Here is a 23,908-nt window from a genome sequence, read left to right as displayed (position 1 = left end):
AACCTCCTATGGGATATATGAAAATAACCCTGTAAGGACATACAGTGTGTCATGTACATGGCTTCTAAATACCCATGAATTTTTACTTTTTGCTTTTTAAGTCTTTATGGGTACATTCAGGACAATAAAGCAAACCCGCAGTAGCTGTGAACATGCATGTTTTGGGCTTTTCAGTGACCTCATCAGCACAACATAAATGTATTATTTGGTTATATTATAGACACATAGGGCTTTATTCTGAGCTGATGCTCATAACACTGAGGTGCCTGCAAAATATGCCAACTAACATCCAAACCAAAGGATAAAAAGGTCACACAGACAAACCATTCAGTATAAACTGCAAGAAAAACTCCATTTTATAGCAGACAACCACAGGTGTATGAGGGTGTGCACGCATGCGAGTGCACACGCGCACACACACACACACACACACACACACACACACACACACACACACACACACACACACACACACACACACACACACACACACACACACACACACACACACACACACACACACACACACACACACACACACACACACACTTTATTTTTGTAGAGTTGGAAAATACCTGTGACAGTTGCCCTGTACTTCTCACACTAACCTGTCTATATATAGATTTTGTATCACTTGTCTCTCCTGGTTCACTGAAGATGTTTCAACTAGTTTTTATAAAATACTAGTCAGTTGCAAGTATTGTCCAACCACTGCTCTGCTTATCTATAGAGTTTCTCAGTGGTCAATGTTAGGACCACTACAATTTTTGTCCTATATCAGCACAATTGTTTTAGGTCACTAATTTGAATATTGTACCACAAGAAGATGATCTAGTCTTCTTTATTACTGTCTGAGTCCCTAATTTGGTTGTGCCACATTTTTCACAAATTTCCAAGCAGCCATATCCACGTGTAACATTCAAAACATAGGAACAACTTTTAGGCAACCAGTCACAGGGACCATAAAATGCCTAGCCATGTACACCTTTATGCAGACACAGTTAACAGTTCTCACCATCCTTGTCAATCATACAGTAGTGCTCACTTCCCAAATTGCGTAGGGCTATAAATGTGGTGTAAAGTTGTTTTATTTATCTGGTTATCAATATTAGCCTCAAAGGTTTTTACCTTCTACCTTACTGATTGTTTGTCTCTCTACGTTTACCTTTCTTGGGTCTGCCCTGCTCCGTTCGCCCTGCGGGCTCACTCCGCTCCCCTACCCAACTCCCAATTCCCACCCACCCCCCCGTAGCAATACACTTATACTTCACTAGCCACTCCCCCTCCTTTTTCCCAGCCTATCATAAACCTCCTCATCACTAGACCACTCCCCATCTCCTCCATTCCTAATTAGTACTAATTAACTCTCTTTGAACTACTCCCTCACCTTTCCTAATCTTTTACTACACTAACTAATTCCCTTACCCTCCCCTTTACATCCTCTGCTAATTTCTTCTCTGCATAATTTTTAACTCAGCTCAATCTCTCAAAATACTCTCTCCTTTTCTCTACTTCTTCTACTTACACTACCAATTCTTAACTTATAACTTCCTATAAATATGGCCCCTTCACTCAAAACCATTTTCAAAAACATACTACTCTTAACTATTATAATGGCCTCTCTTACCATACCTTATTCACTCACCCTCTTTGAAAATCTTTCTCTACCAGAACAAAACCATCACTTACAACAAACATTACCATCTTCCTTTATCTCCTCCCTTAACCACTGTAACATAACCAGTACTTCTAACTATATACTATCAAAATTTCATAGAACATCTCATTTTAATTACTTCACCTCCAAAAAAAAATGTTTAATAACTTCTTCAAAATCCTTAAATTCCTAAAAAATCCCCAGCAACACCTCCTCCTAGATGGTGATATTCATCCATACCCAGGCCCCAATACTGACTATACCAATAAACTTAACAATTTAACAGTGCCTATGATTTCTTCATTAACTAAACCACCTAACTCCCTCCTGGTAGCTCACCTTAATGTGAAGTATCAACAACAAAATTTCCCACTTGCATGCACTCCTTGATGTGCACTCATTTGATATCCTATGCCTTACAGAGACTTGGCTAAAACAATCTACACTAGAACAGGGAATTATCACTCCTGGCTATAATCTCCTTAGATGTGACCGTATAACCAAAAAAGGTGGTGGTATAGCCATTCTCTATAAATCTAATCTCCAAATTTCCCCTTTCAATCTGCATTCTTCATTTGACACCAAAGCCGAACTCCTGACTACCAAACTCCAAATCAATAACACCAAATCTATCTATCTAATCTGCATGTATCTCCCCCCAGGTAATAATACTAATACTCTTGAAAACTTACTTAGCTATTTTTCTACCCAACTACCCCAGGAGACCATTATACTGGGTGACTTTAACATCAACTGGTCCTCCTGCAGCTCCCCTAACCCTACTAACCACATAAATCTCTTTGGATTCTCACAGTTAATATCAACTCCTACTAGAATTCACAAACCCATCAGTAAGGAATCTACTCTTGAATGGATGCTTATTAATAGCCACCCTGAAACTTATACTCCAGGAACCCTTCCCGACGATATTAGCGACCACATGCTTACCTACATTATTAGACAAAAAGTACATATCCCAACTATTCATAATCATAAAACCTCCCGCTCAAAAAAATTCTTTAATCCACACAGCTTCCTAAATGAACTGCAAGCATGTGACTGGTCACCACTAACCCATCTTGAACTTGACAAAGCAGTTATCTATTTCAACACCAAATTTCTTCAAATCCTAGATTACCATGCACCTCTTCATTCTACTAGAATAAGATCCAAATCTGCCCCATGGCTCACAAAACAAACTAGACAAAAGATGCTCCTTAGAAATAAAATCTGGGCTAAATGGAGAGCTACCAAATGTCCATCAGATCAGCTCCACTTTAAGCAGTTAAGAAATGCCACCAAGAAAGATATTCTCAAAGACAAAAAAGACTTCTACCTTCACCTCCAACAAACCAGTCAACAAACTCCACAAAAATGTTGGTCAGGGATTAACAAACTTCTTCGTCCAGGTCACTCTGCTACCCCTGCCCCTGTAGGTTTTAACCATAATAACTCCAACCAGATCCCTGATGCCTTTAACACTTACTTTACAGAAGCCATTCAAACCCTTGCCAATTCTTTACCTCCCTTTACTGCTCCTCCACTAAATTCCTCCAAGACTACATCACCTACCTTTCAAATAGAACCTGTACATACTTCTCTCATCTGTAAGCTACTTCAAAAACTGAAACCTTGTACCCCTTCGGCTGACCATCTCCCATCTGAATACCTACAAATTGCCGCAATAGCTATAGACTATCCCATCTCTATCCTTATTAACAGAACCATCTCAGAAGGCAAAATTCCATCCATATGGAATGTATCCCACATCATCCCTCTACATAAAGGAGGGTCTTCTATTCAGCTGTCTAACTTTTGACCTATTGCCTTACTCTCCCCAATACCTAAGATTATGGAAAAATGTATTCACAAACAACTACTTAACTAGCTACTACAAAATAACCAACTAGCCAATTGCCAACATGGCTTCAGACCATTCCATAGCACTACAACTGCCCTACTATCCTTCACAGACTCTATACATAAAAATCGCAACAATAACTCCTTTTCCTCTGCACTATTTATTGATCTGTCAAAAGCCTTTGATATGGTTAACCATAACTTACTCTTAGACAAACTAAAGATCCTTTATCTTGAACCACAAGCATTACAATGGTTTAGGTCTTATCTGGATAATAGACAGCAAGCAGTCCTTTGGGATAACAATCTGTCTTCACTACTTCCTGTAAATATTGGGGTACCCCAAGGTTCTGTCTTAGGTCCCCTTCTTTTTTCCTTATTTATTAGCGATCTAGACATAAATATTCCTCAAGCCACCTGCATTCAATATGCAGATGATTCCACCTTAATTTGTTCAGCCAAGAACATAGAATCTCTCCAGTCCCTCACCCAAACTGTTCTTCATAATGTTGAAAACTGGTTTATGCAACACTGTCTCCTCTTAAATCCTCCAAAAAAACTACTACTTTTTACCCCTACTCATAAATCTCCTACTCCATCCTTCTCTGTAACCTCTAACAATGCTACCAACATAACCCCAGACTCTACATCCCGCCTACTAGTTGTTACAAATGATAATCGTCTCAACTTCGATGACCACATCAACACCACCATAAAGTCCATTAACAAAAAACTTGGTACCCTGTATAGAATTAAACCCTTCCTTACCCCTTCTGCCAGGAAAACTATTGCACAAACCCACCTCATTTCTACCCTTTTCTATGCCTCTGCTATATATATACTAACCTATCAAAAAATAACCTCTCCAAACTTGTCACCTGTTGTAATAGCATAGCTAGATTCATTACATGCTCCCCCTTCAAAACTCACCACTGTCTTGACCTCAAACAACTTGGATGGCTAGAACTGGGAAACCATATACTCTGTCAACAATTACTCATCACTCAAAAGATCCTATACCACCCTAACAACACCCCTGTCCTCTCTAATCTGATTACACCATATAAAAACCTTGCTACACTATGCTCTGCTAACAAGCTCCTAGTTTCCACAATTAAATCCAACAACAAAGATGGTGACTCACTTTTCTCTAACACAGCAGGTAAAAACTGGAATCAACTTCCTTCTGAACTATCAATCTTAGCTTCTACTTCTCTATTTAAAAAACACCTCAAAGAACATCTTAAAACCTGTTGGCTTTGTCCATGTGCTAACCCAGACTGATATCTTCCCCTGTCCTTCTCTTACTCCTTTCCCTACTCCTCTATCCTTTCCCCGTCCTTCTCTTACTCCTTTCCCTACTCCTCTATCCTTCCCCCTTCCTTCTCTTACTCCTTTCCCTACTCCTCTATCCTTTCCCCCTTCCTTCTCTTACTCCTTTCCCTACTCCTCTGTCCTTTCCCCTGTCCTTCTCTTACTCCTTTCCCTACTCCTCTATCCTTTCCCCCGTCCTTCTCTTACTCCTTTCCTTACTCCTCTATCCTGTGCCACCTCATCTAGGTACACTCTTTTCGTCTTAGTAATTCTATAAAACATAAAGGTCTTTCTCTCTTAATTGGGTTTTACTCTTACCCACTATTGTATTTAGTATAATCTTTTTTACTCTAATAATTTTTTTTTTAGAATAATTTTTAGAGTAATATTTTTAGAGTTTATAACCTGAGTATTATATTTTTTACCAATGCTTTCACTTTATGTGATTTTACATGCCTTTTTATATATGTTTAACATTGTCACTATTCATGTTTGGAGCTTTTCTCCCCAGGCCTCTACTGAAAATGGACATATATCCAGTTAGACTAGCCCGGTCAACAAATGTAAAATAAAAAATCATAATAAATAAAATCTGTACATTGTTTTACCTGTAGTAGTAATTTTTTTCCATAGGTTGTAAATATAATAAGTTTGGAACCAGTCCTTCCAACCAGTCTTGTTTACCTGTTGATCTAGATGTAGGTCCCTAGAGTGGATGTTTGTAGAGCCACTGGTTTTATGGAGATGTAGGCGGTCAGAAAGGATTGTGCTTTTCATAGCTCAAACAGTGAGATACAAGTCAGCTGAGAGCAGCTGGTAGGCTGAATTAGGACAGTCATGGTAATCTATTGGGATAGTTGAAGGATTTAAGGCATTTCGTTTTATGGCTAGATCTCTCGGGGGCTTTTCCAGCTGAGTTATATGTTCGGATTTGTACATACCAATGTGGGCACTGTATCTGATGATGTTGCTTCAGTGCGGTAGTCTTTCATATTCTGCACCTTTTGCTTAATATTGCTCAGCCTTCATCATTTTATTGATAGAAAACTCTTACTGTGAATAACTGTATTTTTTGGTATTATTAGCAAAAGTTTACTCTTTTATTATGGAGGTAACCATGTCACAGCAAAATTTAATTTCCTGAGTGTAGTTTTATTGTGTTCTGTTGTATTTGCAATAGTTTGGCCTTTATATTTCCATTGCATATGTATTAGGTTTCCCTTGGTCTGAATGTAGCCATAAAGACTTAAAAAGTAAAAAGTCATGGACATTCAGAAGCCGTGTAACTGAAACAGTTGATGGCCTTAAGATTCACTGTGTTTCTCTTGCAGTTTTTACTGAATTGTCTGTCTTTGTGTCCTTTTTACCATTTTGTATCTATACTTTGTCAAGTGTAAAGTAAGCTTGTTGCGATTTATTTCCTAATTTGTAACTTTCCAATTACTGTTTATAGTATATTGCTGCCAGTGTAGTTTCTCACTGGGTACTAAGTTAGTATTCTTAATCCATGTGTGTAGAACATAACACACAATTGCCCAGAAAGTGAACACATGCAAGCACGTTGTGATTCATAGTTTGTTTAGCTCTGTGGAACTGCAGGGAAAATGGCATGGCAATTGGAGTAAACATGTGAAGCTATAATTACAAACAAATGAAAGTGTGAAGTTTAATGGGTGCATAATGAGATGTAAATGAGTGCCTATGAAAGCAGGTCATGATTCAAAGTGACTGGCTGATTTATTTACATAGCAAGTTGCTTGACCCATAAGAGCAAAAAGCATGCATAAATTTTCATAAGGACATAAGGAATCTCCAAACTCTGGACTCCATGCAGTATGGGTTTGCAAAAGGTAGATCATGCCATCTCAACCTGTTAGACTTCTTTGAGACTGTCACCAGAGCTGTGGATGAGGAAAGGTAATTCACACAGCCTACCTAGATCTTGTCAAGGCCTTTGACACCATGCCTCACTCAGGAATCATAGACAGACTCACTAAACTAGGCATAAACCCCTATGTAATAAAATGGGTTGCCAACTGGCTCACTGACAGAATGCAAACTGTGAAAGTAGCTGACTCCAAATCTGACTACCGACCAGTTACATGTGGTGTCCCAAAGGGATGGGTCCTAGGTCCTCTCCTGTTTGGCATCTACTTCTCTGAAGTTCAAGCCAGCACAAAGGGACTCTGGCTGACCAGGTTCGCAGATGATTGCAAACTGGGAGCCATTATTGATTCTCCAGCTAATGTAGACATTCTACAAAAAGGCCTCACTGACACCAATGACTGGGGCCAGAACCATGGCCTTAAGCTCAATGCCAAAAAGTGCATTGTCATTCCCTTTGGAAAAATTCGGTGCCCATGAACTACCATATAGGTGGTAGTCCACTAAACACCAAAGGTGTGATAAGAGACCTGGGAACACAAGTTGACAGCAACTTCCACTTTGCTAACCACATTACCACTGTAGTCAGAAAGTCCTTCTATGTGGCACATCTCATTACAAAAGGTTTCTCATCCAGGAAGAAAGAGGTCATAATCCCTCTCTACTCATCCCTCATTAGACCTATTAGAGAATACAACACCCCATTTCATATGTACCTCACTAGACACCTACAACAACTGAAAAGGCCACAAAAATACCTCACTAAGAGGATCTTAGGCCTTAGACACATACCCTATATGGACAGACTCAAAAAAATTCCAGCTATACTCTGTCTCTTATCGCCTACTTAGAGGTAATCTCTGCTTGACCTACAAAGCCATGTCTGACCTAGAGCTGCTAGATATACTACACCTAAAAAAATCCCAATCCCTCCATGCTACACGCTCCAGGGACCTTAACCTCATTGCTAGAATAAACAGAATGTGCTGGAGGGACAGGTTCATAACCCAGAGACTTCCCATACTCTGGAACAAACTTTTCATTCATGTCAAGCAGAGCACTTCATTGACCCTCTTTGAGAGAAATCTTGATGAGTGGGTGGACAATCGGAAGTTAACCCCAGGGATCACTTCAGTGGTCTTGCTTGACAGGGGCACTGGGAACTAATTTTGGGTGGTATGATGCCAGGGAATCTTCTTGGGATAGGCTTATATAGGCTCCAGGACCATTAGCCTAGTACACACCTATGAACCTATATGAAACAAGGAAATATGCTCAAAGCAGTGGCAGTGCTCACAAACTAGCAGTTACTGATTGTGAACATCACTACTTTGCACCTGATATTATGATGTGGTGATGCATCCAATGAATATGTACAAACAGCTAACCAATCAGCAACAGACAGACCATATTCATGTGATCAGACATATCATACTGACAGCGATATCATGCTAACTGATATTGATGGCATAGTGGTGAAGCAGTTTGCATTGTCACCTTACAGTAAGGTTCAATTCTCAGCTGGGGGGCCTTCTGTTTGGAGTCTTCATGTCCTCCCTACATTTGCATGAGTTTCTTCTGGGTGCTCTGGTTTCCTCCAACATTCCAAGGACATGCATCTGGAGTGTGTCTCCCTAGGCCTCAGCTGAAAATTGGCTCTGTCCAAGTCAGACTTTTAAAAATACATGCACTGGATGACAACTATCTCTCACAAATAGGATCAGCATAAATATGTGGATTTCCTCTATTGGCAGACTTTAAGATGTGCACTGTTCTTTGCATTTATGCTACAGAAACCTTCCAAAAACAAAAGGAAAACACACTGTGAATATCACAGGCATCTTATCCCTGAGGCTGGAGCTGTGGTGGATGAAAGGGCTGGGAGTGCGCTGCTTTGGGTCTGAGAGCACTTGATGTCTACATTGAAAGTAGATAAATTCAGTTGTCTGTTGTGACTTAGCATCAATGTGGCAGGAGATGAATGACAATGCAGTGGCCCACCAGGTAGCCTCATCCTTGCCCCTCCTAGAGTGCAGTACAGATATGTTCAACATACAGGCCTCTATGATCAGGCTACCAGAGCCGTCTTCTGAGTCTAACTGATATTCCTCTGGACTGGTCAACAGCCTGTACACTGCACCTACCCAACTGTATCACCAGCATACTACAGCTGCCCCACTCATCACCAGACAGTTGCACAGGCATAATTTTTTTCCCCACATCCCTGTTGTTTTGATTTTCCCACTCACCCATGTTTGTTTGTCTGTTGTGATTTTGCTTCAGTGTAGCAAGAGGTGAATGACAATAGAGTGGCTCACTGGGTAGCCTCAGTCTTGCCCCTCCTGGAGCGCAATACAAATGAGCTTAACCTACATGCCAATAAGAGCCTACAGAGCACAGTGTGGTCCCTTTCACCGACACTCCTGGTTCATCTGAACTATCTTCTGTGTCAAACTGATATCCCTCTGGCCTGGTCAGCAGCTAGTACACTGCACCTACCCCCACCTTATTAGCAGCACACTGCATCTACCCCACATCATCATCAACATGCTGCATCTACCCCAGCCAATCACAAGCACACTACAGATACCCCACCTTATCATCAGCCAGTTACACCTCCATCCTTTATTGCTGCAGCCCTGCTCTCTTGCATTTTCCACTCAACTTTTATCATTCATTCACCATTGGTTTGTCTCTCTCCACCCTATGACACATGAACCCTCCTAGTATATGAACTTTTTGTTGTATTTGTTTGTGATAATGTACCCCTGGTAACTACTTTTTCACATTTTCACCTCTTATGTCACTATCTCCCTTCGTATCATCTCTTCCCTTTTCATTTATACATAAAAAGAGGTACTTTTATCCAGATATGGGATCTGTCTTCCTCACCTTCTTTTCTTCATGCCTCCCTTCTGTTTGTTTCACTGCTGGCTATATCTTTCCTTTTGCTACTTCCTTGCACTCCCTTTTCTTCCATTTTAATGGAACCATTAAGTATTCAGGTGATTGTATAGCAGAAAGCAAATGTTTGCAATGTGCTACAAGCAAGTACCCTGTGGTACTTGACAACAGTTTCCCCCGACAAGTCCCAGATGATGCTACCCACACAGAGAGCATCTGTATGAATCCCAGTCCAACAGCAATTCAAAGTGCTTCAGCTATGGAGTTAGTATATATAAATCTGGGGAGGAGCATGCCCCCACACATTTTATTGTTGATTTCATCAAGGTAAGGTTTGAATAGTTTATTGAATCTGGATTAAAAATAGCGCAGGCCAAGTCTTATTATGTGGGTGGCACAGAGGTGCAGAAGATAGTGTTGCTGTCACACAACACCTGGCTGTGTAGTTTGGTTCCCAGCCAAGGTGCCTTTTGTGTGGAGTCTGCAATGCCCACCCTGTATCTCTTCATATTTTTCTGGGTGCTCTGGTTTCTTTCCAGATTCCAAAGCCATGCGGTAAGTTAATAGTTACCTTTCAGATTGTCATAGGTGCACATCTCAGTTATGAATACCTGCAATATTCCTGTTTAAGAATACCTCTACCTTGCACCACCTGAATGTTGGGATAGGCTCAGATTATTCAGCAACTATGTACTAGTTAAAACCATGGCACAGAATGAATGAATGAATACATGAATGAATGAATGAATAAGTGAAAGAATACATTCGTACTGTGAAGGGAAGATACACATGTTTAGATTTGGTCTGGGCAGAGGTGGTAGTCTGTAGAAAGGATTGATTAATTGTTTAGAAATATGTAGTGTACAGTGTGGGACTAAGGGCATTAGGGGCAGGATACTTTGCAGGGTAATAGGAAATAATTAAATATACCCATGTTATGTTCTGTTTTTAATTTAGGTTCATAGGTTCATAGGTAGGTACTAGGTTATCAGCCCTTGGGCCTATATAAGCCTAGCCAAAAAGGTTCCCTGGCTTTCGCCACCCAAGAAAATTATTTTCCTGTGCCCCTGTCAAGTAGTGCCACAAAAGTGATCCCCGGGGTGAATTTTCTATTTCCTATCCAGTCGTCAAGATTTTTCTTAAAGAGGCCCAATTAGGAGCTTTGCTTGACATCAGTGGGTAGTTTGTTCCAGAGTATGGGAAGTCTCTGGGACAGGAATCTATCCTTCCAGCATGTTCTGTTTATTGTGGTGACAAGGTTTACGTCTGTGGAGCATGTGGTTCAGAGACACTGGGATTTCTTTAAGTGTAGCATGCCCAACAGCTCTGGGTTTGACATAGCTTTGTATGTTAGGCAGAGGTCGCCTCTGGGTAGGCGATATGCGATGGAGTAGAGCTGGAGTTTTTTTTGATGGTCTGTGCATGGCATCTGTTTGATGCTGATAAATCTTAGTGAGGTATTTCTGTGACCTTTCCAATTGTTGTAGGTGTCTTGTGAGATACATGTCAAAAATAATGAAAAAATAATGGAGAAGGTAATACTGGATAAGTTATTGTCAGAACTGGATAGGTTGGGACTTGAAACCATATATCAGCATGCATATGTTAAAAATAGATCTATTACCACCTGTAACATGATGTTCTATAACAATAAAATAACAGCTATAAATGAAAAATTGTGCTGTGATGTGATTTATATAGATTTAACTTCAGCATTTGATAGGGTCATGCACAAAACACAGATCAGTAAATTAGTACAACTAGGTAGTGATGTACTGTTGATAAGATGGATAACTGCATGGCTTGCAAATAGGACATGGCAAGTATCACACACCAACTGGACAGGTGAAATCCTTGGTTACAGTCAAGGTGTCCCACAGGGCTCTGTACTAGGCCACTTGTTTTTATTGTATCTTTCAGACCATACTTTTTCATCTGATGTGTTCCACAGTCTATATGCTGACAACCTGAAATTGGGTAAAGTGATTACAAGTGTTACAGATAAGGCATGTCTGCAAAATAATTTGACTAAATTGACCATTTGGGCACAGGAGAATAATATGTTGATAAATACATCAAAAACTAAGCATATCAGATTTGGGAGACATGAAAGGTGAATATTTAATACAGCACACAGTGATTGAAACTGCAGACTAATTTAAGGACTTGGGCATATGGGTACATTCAGCTATGAGTTTTTCTAATAATATCAACCAATTGGCTAATGATAGTTATAGAACTATAGGTTGTATAAAAAGATTTACAAAGTCTAGGGAATCAAACATAATGAAGTCATTGTTTGTTAGCGACATTAGACCCACACTTGAGTATGGAGTAACAATATGGAAACCCTATAGGAAAACAAGCAAGAATAAACTGGAAAGAGTACAGCGGAAGTATACTAAGGGCATCCATGGATGTGAAAGTTATTATGAAAGACTAAATTATCTGAACTTGTACAGTGTCTCTTACAGATATTTAAGAGGAGATCTTATTCAGGTATAATAGGCATTTAGGGAGAACTACCTCTGGGAATGTTTGGGGTTATCAAAAAGTACTAGAGAATTGTCAGATAACCTATGTAGAATATTCTGTAGGAATGAGAAGTGTACTAATTGATTCTCTGACAGAGTAGGTGATGCTTGGAACAGACTACCAAATTACATTAAAGCAAGTACTAGTTTAGATATTTTTAAGAACAGCCTGGACATTTATTATGGGAACAAGTGCTTTGGCATATTGGCAAGCTAGAAGGGCTTTAGTGCCCGTGCTTGAAACATTTGTATGCATGCCAAATGGGGCATTGTACTCCATAATGGGTCTGATAAGGGATGAGTAGAGAGGAACAATGACCTCCTTTTTTCTATAGAGCCCTTTTGTGATGAGGTGTGCCATGTAGAAGGATTTTCTGACTACTGTCGCACTGTGATTATCAAAGGAGAGACTACTGTCCACCTGTGTCCTGAGGTCTCTTATCACACTTTCAGTGTTTAGTGAGCTACTGCCTATGTGGTAGTTCATGGGTACCAAGTTTTTCCCAAAGGGGATGACAATGCACTTCTTGGCATTGTGCTTGAGGCCATGACTTTGACACCAAGCATCTGTCTCTGTGAGGCCCTTTTGCAGAATGTCTACATCATTAGGTGATTCTATTATGGCTCCCAGTTTGCAGTCATCTGCAAACTTTGTTAGCCAAAGACCTTCCGTGTTGGCCTGCACTTCAGAGAAGTAGAAGCTCTTTCAAGTCCCCCTGTATAAAACCTGCTTTGGTGCATTTTTTGTGCTTGTTACTACTCAGCCAAGCTCCTCGTGGTCCTGCAGAGTGGTGCTAGCAGCAGAGAGGCTAAAAGAGCGACTGCTAACCTGATAAAAGTGTTTTTTTTCCTGCTACTACCTGGGCGACTGTTCGATCTAGCTAAACTGCAAGTATTTCTGCTTCTTGAACTGTTTTAAACTGTTTAAAGTTGTTTTTGCACCTGCACTTTTAAAGTTTGTCCTGTTTGTTGCATTTACCTGTTGAGGCTACACACTCAAGTGCGCTAGCCTGTGTTACATATTTATTGCATTTTTCTGCTGTTTGATGCAAAAAAAGAAAAAAAAACAAAACAATTATCCTTGTTTCCTGTCTTTCCTGACCTAGAGTATTCCAAATACAGGCTTTGCTGTATTCTGGACTTTTGGAAAGTTCCTGTGTTGCCCATTTCCTTTCTTGGATAAAGGGAGGCTTCTTTGTTCACCAGTGGCAGTGGGGAGCTTAGAGCAGCCTATCTATCTCTGGAGGAGTGTTCCCAGCACAAGAATCTGATGGTCTATTGGCTGTTTTGGGTAAATTTCTAGCTCTTTCAAGTCCCCCTGTATAAAACCCGCTTTGGCGCGGCTTTGCGCAATTTTGTGCATAGCACAGCATTGGGCAGCTCTGCTTAATTGGGTTTAAACAATTCTCAGCTCCACAAAGTCTGCTCTTCACTTTTTCCCTTAGAACTGATCTAGTTCTCATAATAAACACCCTATTCCTACTCTAAAGCCTGGCACTTGCTCACTAAAGCAATTATATAAGTCAGCACTAAAAAATTAAAAGCACTACAGCCTCACAAACTCCCCTTGAGTACCTTGTTCCCCATTGGCCCTTTTTTTCAATTATAAAGGAATTCCCAATACTATTCTAGCATGTCCAAAGGTCAGTTGTCAATCTCCTCTCCAGTCCAGCTGGTGAATCTGGGAATCTTGAGGCAATGTTACAACTGCCTCATGTACACAGACAACCCTCTCCTCCTCCCAACAAATTCCAACACGTGAGAGATGCAACCATATAGCCAAACTGGAGGCTAAGCTCTCTCAACTCAGTACTGGCATAACCAGTCAGGAGGAGAAGGAAACCATACTCACTACAATTCCAGTCTTACATGGACCTACCACGACAGCAAACCAAACACATAAACACACAAAAACATACTCGGAGGCTCTAAATAAAAATCTGCCTAAGCAGCAGAGACCTCCAAAGCAGACACCCAAGCAACCGCTACCCCAAAACAAAATATGTGCAACACATAGCTCACAAAGCCAGTGTGCCAAACAGTCACAGCCCTTAAGGCTGAACAACACACCTGATACACTTGTAATAGGTGACTCTATCGTCAGGCACACTGACATCCCGCTCACCAGGCTGAACAAGGAGAAGGTCAAGGTGAGCTGCCTGTCGGCTGCTAGGATCCACCACATAACACAAGCACTCAGGTCACTCCAAGGCAAGTACAAATATGACTCAGTCATTGTCCATGCTGGTGTGAATGACCTGAGGCGTACCTCCCTGGACTACATGAAAAGAGACATAGAGGAGCTCTCTGAGCATGTAGCCCAGGCTGGTATGACCCTGACCTTGAGTAGCATCTTACCCTCACCAAGAATGATGCCACAATATGAAGACAAGATGATCAATTTCAACAATTGGCTTAAGTATTGGTGTCATTCAAAGGGGATTCAATGCCTGTCAGCCTGGGATGACATGCTCGACAAGCCATGATGCTTCGCTAGGGATGGCTTGCACCTGTCACCCCTGGGCTTTCAGATATTGGCAAAGGCTCTTGCCACCCCCATAGTGAATTTTTTAGACAAGGCTCAAAAGACAAACCCACCTCCATTGGTGTCACAAGGGATAAGAAACTAAGAGTAATGCTACTCAACGCTAGAAGTCTAAACTTCAAGATGCACGCACTCGAAACTCTCCTTAGCATGGAGAACATCGATATCTGTGCAGTAACAGAAATCTGGTTCAAGGCTCCTGAGAGCACCCAAGCACTACCAGGTTATGCCTCATACCATGCTTTTTGTCCCTAAAACTTGGACCAAACCACAAAAGGAGGGGGAGTATCAATATTTGCCAAAGATATCCACACCTCCAGGTTGGTGGCAAAGCATGAAGCATCAGAGACTATCCATGTGCAACTAACAGTGGGTAAAACTGCCTTCCAGTTTATAGCCTGCTACAGGCCCCCCTCCCAAACCCAGGAACCCCACTCGGCCTTCCTGAGAACACTGGAAAATATGAAGGTCTCTCCAAACACCATTATATTGGGCGACTTCAACTACCCAAACATAGACTGGGAGCATTACTCTAGCTCCAACACCCTAGCCCAAAGGTTCCTAGAATTTATAAACTCAAATGCTATGGAACAACTTGTTACCACTCCCACAAGATGGGAAAACATACTGGACCCGATCATCACCAACATGGGGGCTCTATGCTCCAGACCAGAAGTGTATCCCTCACTGGTAAGATCAGACCATAAACGAATCTCACTGGATATTCACATCCCGACCCCACACTCTGCCCAGAAAACCACAGTGAAAAACTTCTCTATAGCAAATTTCACACTCCTCAAAACCGAGGTGGAATCCTTCAAAGCCCTCGGGCCTGTAGAAAATATGGCTCAGACCGCAGAATCCTTTATAAATGCATTATATGAACACCTTCTGGAATGCATGGATCATACAATCCCAAATAAAACCAAGACCCAATCCTCCAAAGGCAGGTGTCTTGTCTGGTGGACCCCAGCCATAAACAAACTATACAATAGAAGGAGGAAGCTACTACATGATAGAGTAAAATCCCAAAAAGGGAAGGCATCTCTGATCAGTATTAGCAAAAAACTACGGGCACTCATAAAATCGTCTAAGGTCAGCTTCGAGAGAAAAATTGCACAGGACACTAAGGATAATCACAAGGCTTTCTTTAGTTATGTTAGGAACCTGGGTGGGAATTCCCAGATATGCTCAGAATTAGTCCAAAATGACAAAAAAATACATCAAACCTACAGACATTGCCAACATCCTAGCCAACAGGTTCAGTGCAAACTCCTCCCCTCCTCCCCACCAAAAGGGCAAATATCTATCCCAGCAGAGTGCTGCCCCCTGACATCTCAGATGCTCAGGTAAGAGTTGCCCTCTCCAAAGCAAAAACACAGCATCAATGGGACCAGACGGTGTCCTGGGCTGCATCCTACATGAACTCCAAGAAGAGCTAAACCCAAACATAAAACTACTGTTCAATCTCAGCCTTACTACAGGATATGTACCCAAAGAGTGGCGTACAGCAACAGTGGTCCCTCTCCACAAAGGTGGTGCCTCAACGGATCCTGGAAACTATCGCCCCATAAGCCTGACTAGCTTGGTCTGCAAAGCTATGGAAAGGATCATCATGGACCTCATAAATAAAGATATTGGGGACCTACAGACACTGGATCCTACCCAGTTTGGCTTTGTTAAGGGCAGATCCTGCCTCTTAAACCTGGTTGATTTCTTTGAAACAGTCACCAAGGCCATTGACGAGGGGAAGGTAGTCCACACAGCCTACCTGGACCTCACAAAAGCCTTCGATACATTACCCCACTCGGGCATTATAGATAAGCTCACCAGCTTAAATATAAACCCCTATGTCACTAGATGGGTTGCAAACTGGCTCCAGGACAGAACCCACATGGTTAGAATTGCTGGAGCCATGTCAGACTCCAAACCAGTTACAAGTGGTGTCCCACACGGCTCAGTCCTGGGACCTCTCTTGTTTGGTATATATTTCTCGGAGGTACAGCCAACATGGAAGGACTGTGGCTGACCAAGTTCACAGATGACTGCAAAGTAGGCGCCATAATCGACTCTCCAGCCAACACAAGCATCCTCCAAAAGGGCCTCATAGAAACAGACAACTGGTGCCAGAGCCATGGCCTCAAGCTAAATGCCAAAAAGTGTATAGTCATCCCCTTTGGCAAAAACAAAGTGCCCACAAATTACCACATAGGTGGTAATCCATTAAGTACAGAAGAAGTAATTACGGACCTGGGGACCCAAGTTGATAGCAATCTCTCATTTGAAAACCACGTGGCCAAAGTGGTTAGAAAAACATTACCAGACACCTGCAGCTACTGGAAAGACCCCAAAAGTACCTCACCAAGAGGATCAAACAGCTCAAACAGATGCCATATGCTGTCCGGTTAAATAAACTCCAGCTCTACTCAGTGGCATACCGCATGCTCAGAGGCGATCTGTGCCTGACGTATAAAGCCATGTCCAACCCGGAATTAATGAACATGCTGCACCTCAGAAAATCCAAATCCCATCTAGCTATGTGCTCAAGAGACTTGAACCTCAACAGTGAAATAAATAGGACATGTTGGAGGAACAGATTCATAACCCAGAGGCTCCCTTCACTCGGGAATAAACTCCCAGTCCAGGTTAGGCAGAGTCCCTCATTGACTCTCTTCAAGAGGAATCTTGATGAGTGGATGGGAGATCGTAGGTTTACCCCGGGTATCACTTCTGTGTCACTGTTAGACAGAGGCACAGTATACTAACCTCGAAAAAGGGCATAGCAAAATTCATTTAAAATGGGTGGCGAAAGCCAAACACATTCTGGCTAGGCTTATAAATGCCCTAGGGCAGATAGCCTAGTATGAACCTATGAACCTATGAACCTATGAACTGAACAGGAGAGGACCCAAGACCGAACCCTGCGGTACTCCATTCATCACTGGTCTGAAGTCGGACTTTGAGTTGACTACTTTTACTGTGTGGGTTCTGTCAGTGAGTCAGTTGGCCACCCATCTTGTGACATAGGGATTTATGCCCAGTTTATTGAGTTTATCTATAATTCCAGAGTGGGAGATGGTATTGAAAGCCTTGGCAAGGTCAAGATAGGCTGTGTGCACTACCTTGCCCTCGTCTATGGCTCTAGTGACTGCTTCAAAGGAGTCAATCAGGTTTAGTAGACATGATCTACCTTTTACAAACCCAAACTGAGTGGGGTCCAGGGTTTGAAGGTTACCTATGTCTTTGTTTATAAGCTCCAATATGATATATTCCATGGCCTTGCAGACCAGGCTCGTCAGGCTAATGGGTGGTAGTTTCCGGGGTCTGTGGTGGCACCCCCCTTTGTGGAGTGGGATAACCGTTGCTGTGCGCCATTCAGTAGGCACATAGCCTGAGGTAAGGCTATGACTGAACATGTTACTTAGGTGGGGTGCCAGTTGGTTCTGTAGTTCATGCAGTATGCAGCCTAGGATGTAGTATGGTCCTATGGATGCTGTGTTCTTGGTTTTGGAGAGTGCGGTCTTTACTTGTTCATCCATGATTACAGGGGCTTTGTATTCTTCCAGTATTAAGATGGACCCTCTGGAGGGTGAGTGGGGGGTAAAGTTAACACTGAACCTATCTGCCAGGATATTGGCAATATCGGTTGGTTCTGTATATTTAGTGCCATAGTGCTGTAGCTCAGAGCAGATCTGAATGTTGCCACTGAGATTCTTGACATAGTTGTGGACTCTGTAAACATTTCAGTTGCTGCATGTACTTGGTCAGGTACATACCGAAGATGTACTCAATGGTGGTTCAAATGAGGGCCCAGTATAGTGGTACATTGACTTCCCTGGACCTAGCTACCATGCCCTTATAAGCTGAGTGACATAGAATGATTTTCTTACTACCTTACCTTAGGTAGACATTGGTCGAAAGCCAGGTTACTATCTACATATGTCCCCAAGTCCCTGACTACTGTTTCTACTCTTATATCAATTAGGTAGTTTTCTAGGGTGTCTGAGATCTCAAAAGGTACTATTATGCACTTCTTACCATTCAGGCAGAGTTCAAGATGTTAAGATTTGCACTGGGTGTGACAAGGATGGACAGGGTTAGGAATAAGTATATCAGAGGGTCAGCCCAGGTTGGAAGGTTTGGAGACAAAGCCAAAGAGGCAAGATTACGTTGATTTGGACATGTGCTGAGGAGGGATGCAGAGTATATTGGGAAAATGATGCTGAGGATGAAGCTGCCAGGTAACAGGAAAAAAATGATGGCCTAATATAAGGTTTATGGATGTGGTGAGAGAGGACATGCAGGTGGCTGGTGTGACAGAGCAAGATGCAGAGGACAGGAAGAAATGGAAATAGTTGATCTGCTGTGGCAACCCCTAACTGGAGCAGCCGAAAGAAGAAGAAGAAGAAGCATTCAGTTTAAGTTGTGGCTTTGGCCCCAGTCATTTGTCTGAGTTAGACCTTCTTGCAAGATGTTAGTGTTTTGGGGGGATTCTAGGACTGCACTCAGTTTCAAACCATATTCAGACTTGGTCAGCTAGAGGCCCTTGACATTGACCTTGATGTCTGAGAAATAGATGCCACAAAGGAGCTGACCCAACACAGAGCCATGAAGGACTCTGCTGGGGGCTGGCCTCTATGTGGAGGTGGTCTCCCCTATCCTAACTTCCTGTGTCCTTAGAGCCAACTAAATATTCAGCATGTTACATAGGGATTTGCCCACAATGGATGGTATAGTGGTGCAGCAATTGTGTTGTGACCTCACAGGAAGAAGTTCTCTAGTTCGATTCCCAGCTGGGGTGCCTTCTGTGTGGAGTCTGCTTGTCCTCCCTGCATTCATGTGAGTTTTCTCCAAGTGCTCTGGTTTCCTCCCACATTACAAAGACATGTATCTGGAGCATTTCTGACTGGGCTTCTGCTGAAAATTGACTCATTCCAAGTCAGACTTTCTTGTTAAACAAATTAATTTGTGCCTAATTCTGTAAGTTTGTTTGCAATGCCCATGTGGCCATGCCTTAACCAGATCAAGGTAGGCAGTATTCACAATTTTGCCCTTATGTGTTGTGTTCGTGACCCTCTCAAAGGAGTCCACCAGGTTTAGTAGGCATGTCCTGCCCTCAGCAAAATCAAACTGGGTTGGGTCCAGTGTGTGAAGGTTTCCTATGTCATTATTAATCATTGACATGATAATTCTTTTCATGGCTTTGCTTATAAGATTAATCAGACTAATGAATCTGTAATTCCATAGGTCCTTTGGTGCTCCACAATTGTGCAGAAGAATGACCATTATTGCAGTCCTCCATTTGCTTGGTACAAATCCTCTTTGCAGGCTTTGGTTGAATAATGACTCCAGTGGCCCTGACAAGCCATATTTCATGCTATATTGGAAGTATCCTTATATATCATTGGGGCCCATGAAAGCTGTGTTCTTGACCTTAGACAGCACATCAAGAACCTGCTGAATATTGATAACTGGAGTGGCTATGTTAGATGGCATTGCCTGGTGGGTAGCTGTGGCAGAGTGGAGGGGGTATAGTTGGAGCTCAATTTATCAGAAAGAAAATTTGCTATATCTCCTGGCTCTGTGAATGTGGCTCCGTTATAACCAGTTCAGCATACTATTGTGTGCTGCCTTTGAGGTTTTGGATATAGCTAAAGGAGGCTTTGTGGTTGCCCTTGCCCTGGGATGCTATATTTACCTCAAATTTAGCTTTGTTGGACTTAATCACCCCTCTTAGTTATCTTTTCAGCTTGATGAGCAGGTTTTTACATTACACTTCTTAATTTTAGCTATGGCTTTTTCTTTGTTGTTGTATTACCTGTTTAATTTTGGATTTCAATAGGGGGGTTTGTTTTTTGAGTTAGTTTTGGGCTTACGTCTGAGAGGTACAACAACTTCTACGCAGCTATTGATACAGCTGTACAGAATGTCCATGAAAAAGTCTGCATAGGTTGCTGTGTTGTCTAGGTTTTGCGGGGCTTGACAGGTTATTGATTAATAAAAGGTAGTTTGACTTGGGATAGTTCCTAACTGTTACAGGGTTTGCAGGGGTTATAGTTCTGAGTTTTATTTCGAAGGACACAGCTTTGTTGTTTGACCTCAGCAGAAAGGATACAATACTGGGGGGTGGGAGGGCAGTGTTCTTCCATATTTGTGAGTACCAGCTCCAATATGTGGAACACTCTAGGAGGGGAATGGATTATCTGGTCTAGGATGTTTGTGTTTACAAAGTCAAGGAATCTCTGAGCCTGTATGTTATGGGTTGTGTAGGATTTCTAGTCTATCATGGGGTAATTAAAGTCACCCATGAGCAAGGGGAATATTTCCAGCAGGTCTAGGTATGAGCTATCGGTTTTATGGGACATAGAGGGTGACCTATATAGCTAGCTAGCTAGGATATGGTATGGAACTTTGTCTATGGTAATTTGGACTTAGAAAAACAACTCCAGCACATAATCCTGTTTAACTATCCTCAAGGTTTGTTTGTTACTGATGAAGATGGAGACATATTCACCTTTGCTCCCTGCATGTTTGGTTTCTGGTTTAAATGTGTGGGAGGCATGGAAGCCTTGCATTGCCAGGGTACTCTCTGTGGCTTTAAATCATGCCTCGGAAACTACACATATCATAGGATCATAGAATCATAGGAAGTTACTAGGCTATTGGCCCTGAGGCCATTATAAGTCTAGCCAAGAGTTTAGCCCATGTTAAAACAAACCAGCAAAGACATAGGGTGGAATTCCAGGGATATATTTTCTATTTCCATCCAATTATCCAGGTTGCACTTAAAAAGAGGTAAAGAGGTACTCTGCCTGATGTGGAGATGAAGTCTATTCCACAGATGGGGGAGTCTCTGGGACACAAATCTGTCCTGCCAACAAGTCTTATTGATGTCACAGACCAGGTTGAGGTAACGCATGTGGGTTACTCGAGTGGAGCTTGACTTGTGGATATGCAGCAGTCGCATCAAGGTGGGGTCTGACATCATCTTGTATGCCAGACAGAGGTCACCTCTGAGGAGTCTGTATGAAACTGAGTACAGGGATAGGGCTTTTAGCCTATCTATGTATGGTAGATTTTTGAGGCCCTGGATTCTTCTGGTGAGGAACCTCTGTGGTCTCTCCAGCTGCTACATATGCTTTACGAGGTGCATGCCAAATGGGGCATTGTACTCAATAATGGGCCTTACAAGGGAAGAATACAGGGATGTTATGACCTCCTTGTCCCTGGATGAGACGCCTTTACCTATGAGGTGGGCCATGTAGAAAGTTTTTCATACAATGGAAGTAACATGATGGTCAAAAGTCAGTTTGCTATCAATCTGGGTGCCCAAATCCCTCACAACTGATAGGATGTTGTTATTAATGTGATAATTTGTGGGGACATCACTCTCCGCAAAGGGGATGATAATGCATTTTTTTGTATTCAGCATGAGGCCATGTTTCTGGCACCAGTCATTTGTTTGGGTGAGACCCTCTTGGAGGATGTCCACATCACTGGTGGAATTGATGACAGCACCCAGCTTGCAGTCATATGCAAACTGGGTCAGTCATAGCCCACTGGTTTTGGCCTGCACCACAAATAACAGAGGCCCCAAGACCAAACCCTGGGGTATGCCACTCGATATAAGTCAACTGCTTAAGGTGGCTTCCCCTATTTTGACTAGGTGGGTTCTGTCAGTGAGCCAGTTAGCTACCCATCTGGTAACATATGGATTGATGCCTAGTTGAGAGAGTTTATCTGTTATGCCTGAGTGGGGCATAGTGTCAAAGGCTTTGACCAGGTCAAGGTAGGTGGTGTGCACTGTCTTTCCCTCGTCCATTGCTTTGGTGACTGTCTCAGAAAAGTCAACCAAATTTAACAGACACGACCTCCCCTTGATGAAGCTAAACTGTGTAGGATTGAGTGATTTGGAAGTTGCCAATGTCCTTGTTAATGAGGTCCATGATAATCCATTCCATGGCCTTGCAGATCAGGCTAATTAGACTGATGGGTCTAAACTTTCCCTGATCAGAGGATGCTCCACCTTTGTGTAAAGGGATGACAGTGGCTGTCCTCCACTCAGCTGGGTCAAAGCTGGTACTCAGGCTTTGGTTGAATAGGGTGCCTAATGGTGTTGCAAGTTCCTGCCTGAGTTCATGTAGGATGCAGCCTGGGATGTTATCACGTCCCATGGAGGCTGTATTTTTTGCCTTTGAGAGAGCAGTGATGACCTGATCCCTAGATATAAGGGGAAGGGAGCAGGTGCTAGGAATGTGCTGATTTACTGATGGGTGGGACAGACGGGTGAAATTTCCACTGAATGTGTCACCCAACAAGTTTGCTATGTATATGGCATTTGTATATGTGGTGTCCTTGACAACTAGTTCTGAACAGAGCTGGGTGCTACTTTTGGGATTACGGACATATGTGAAGAAAGTGTCATGACTGTCTCTAGTAAATGTGGCCAATTAGGACTCGAAGTTTACTTTGGAATATTTCACTAGTGTTCTTATTTGCTTGTTTAGGCTAAGGAGACATTGCTTCAAGTTGGGCACCTGCTCCTTCTTGGTCCTGGGCAGCAATTTTTTTCTTTTGTTATAGAGTTTATTTATTGCAGATGTTCCCCAGACAGGTTAACTCTTTCTTGTAGAGGATGATTCAGTCCTGTCAGATATTCCTGATTCCATGCATCTATATAAATGTTCATATAGTAATTTGGTATAGTTTTGGATACTGGTGCCAGTTCCTAGAGAGGGCAAGGGGGCTGTGAAGCTGTTTATACCATCCCTCAGGAGGCTCTAATCAATTTTGGAGAAGTTTTTTTTTTATCCTAGCTAGAGGGGGTCGGGGAGATGGTGACTTCGAACGTGACTGCTTTATGGTCGAATCTTACAAGGATGGATGATACTGCAGGGATGCTGCAGTGGTCACTCATGTTGGTTAATACCAAGTCCAAGATATTATCACCTCTTGTGAGATGTCTGCATTCTCCTAGGGGAGGAGAGCTTGGAGGCAGTGAAGCTTATTTTTAGACTCCTAGTATTGAGCAGTAACACCTTTAGATTCCACAGGGTTGGTTCTCCTATGCTGGACATTTTCCCAGTTTGGCATTGCCTAAAAAGGCTCTATTGGGAGGACAAAGTTTTAGCCAATATTTTAAAGTCTAGAAGGGACAGGTACAGACCATCCTTAACAAAGCAATGTGGTCTGCTGACCATATCCTCCAAT

This window comes from Protopterus annectens, chromosome 3.part0, assembly GCF_019279795.1.
Source record: "Protopterus annectens isolate FY-2018-M chromosome 3.part0, PAN1.0, whole genome shotgun sequence".
Taxonomy (NCBI): Eukaryota; Metazoa; Chordata; order Ceratodontiformes; family Protopteridae; genus Protopterus; species Protopterus annectens.
Note: the sequence above shows the minus strand (reverse complement) of the source record.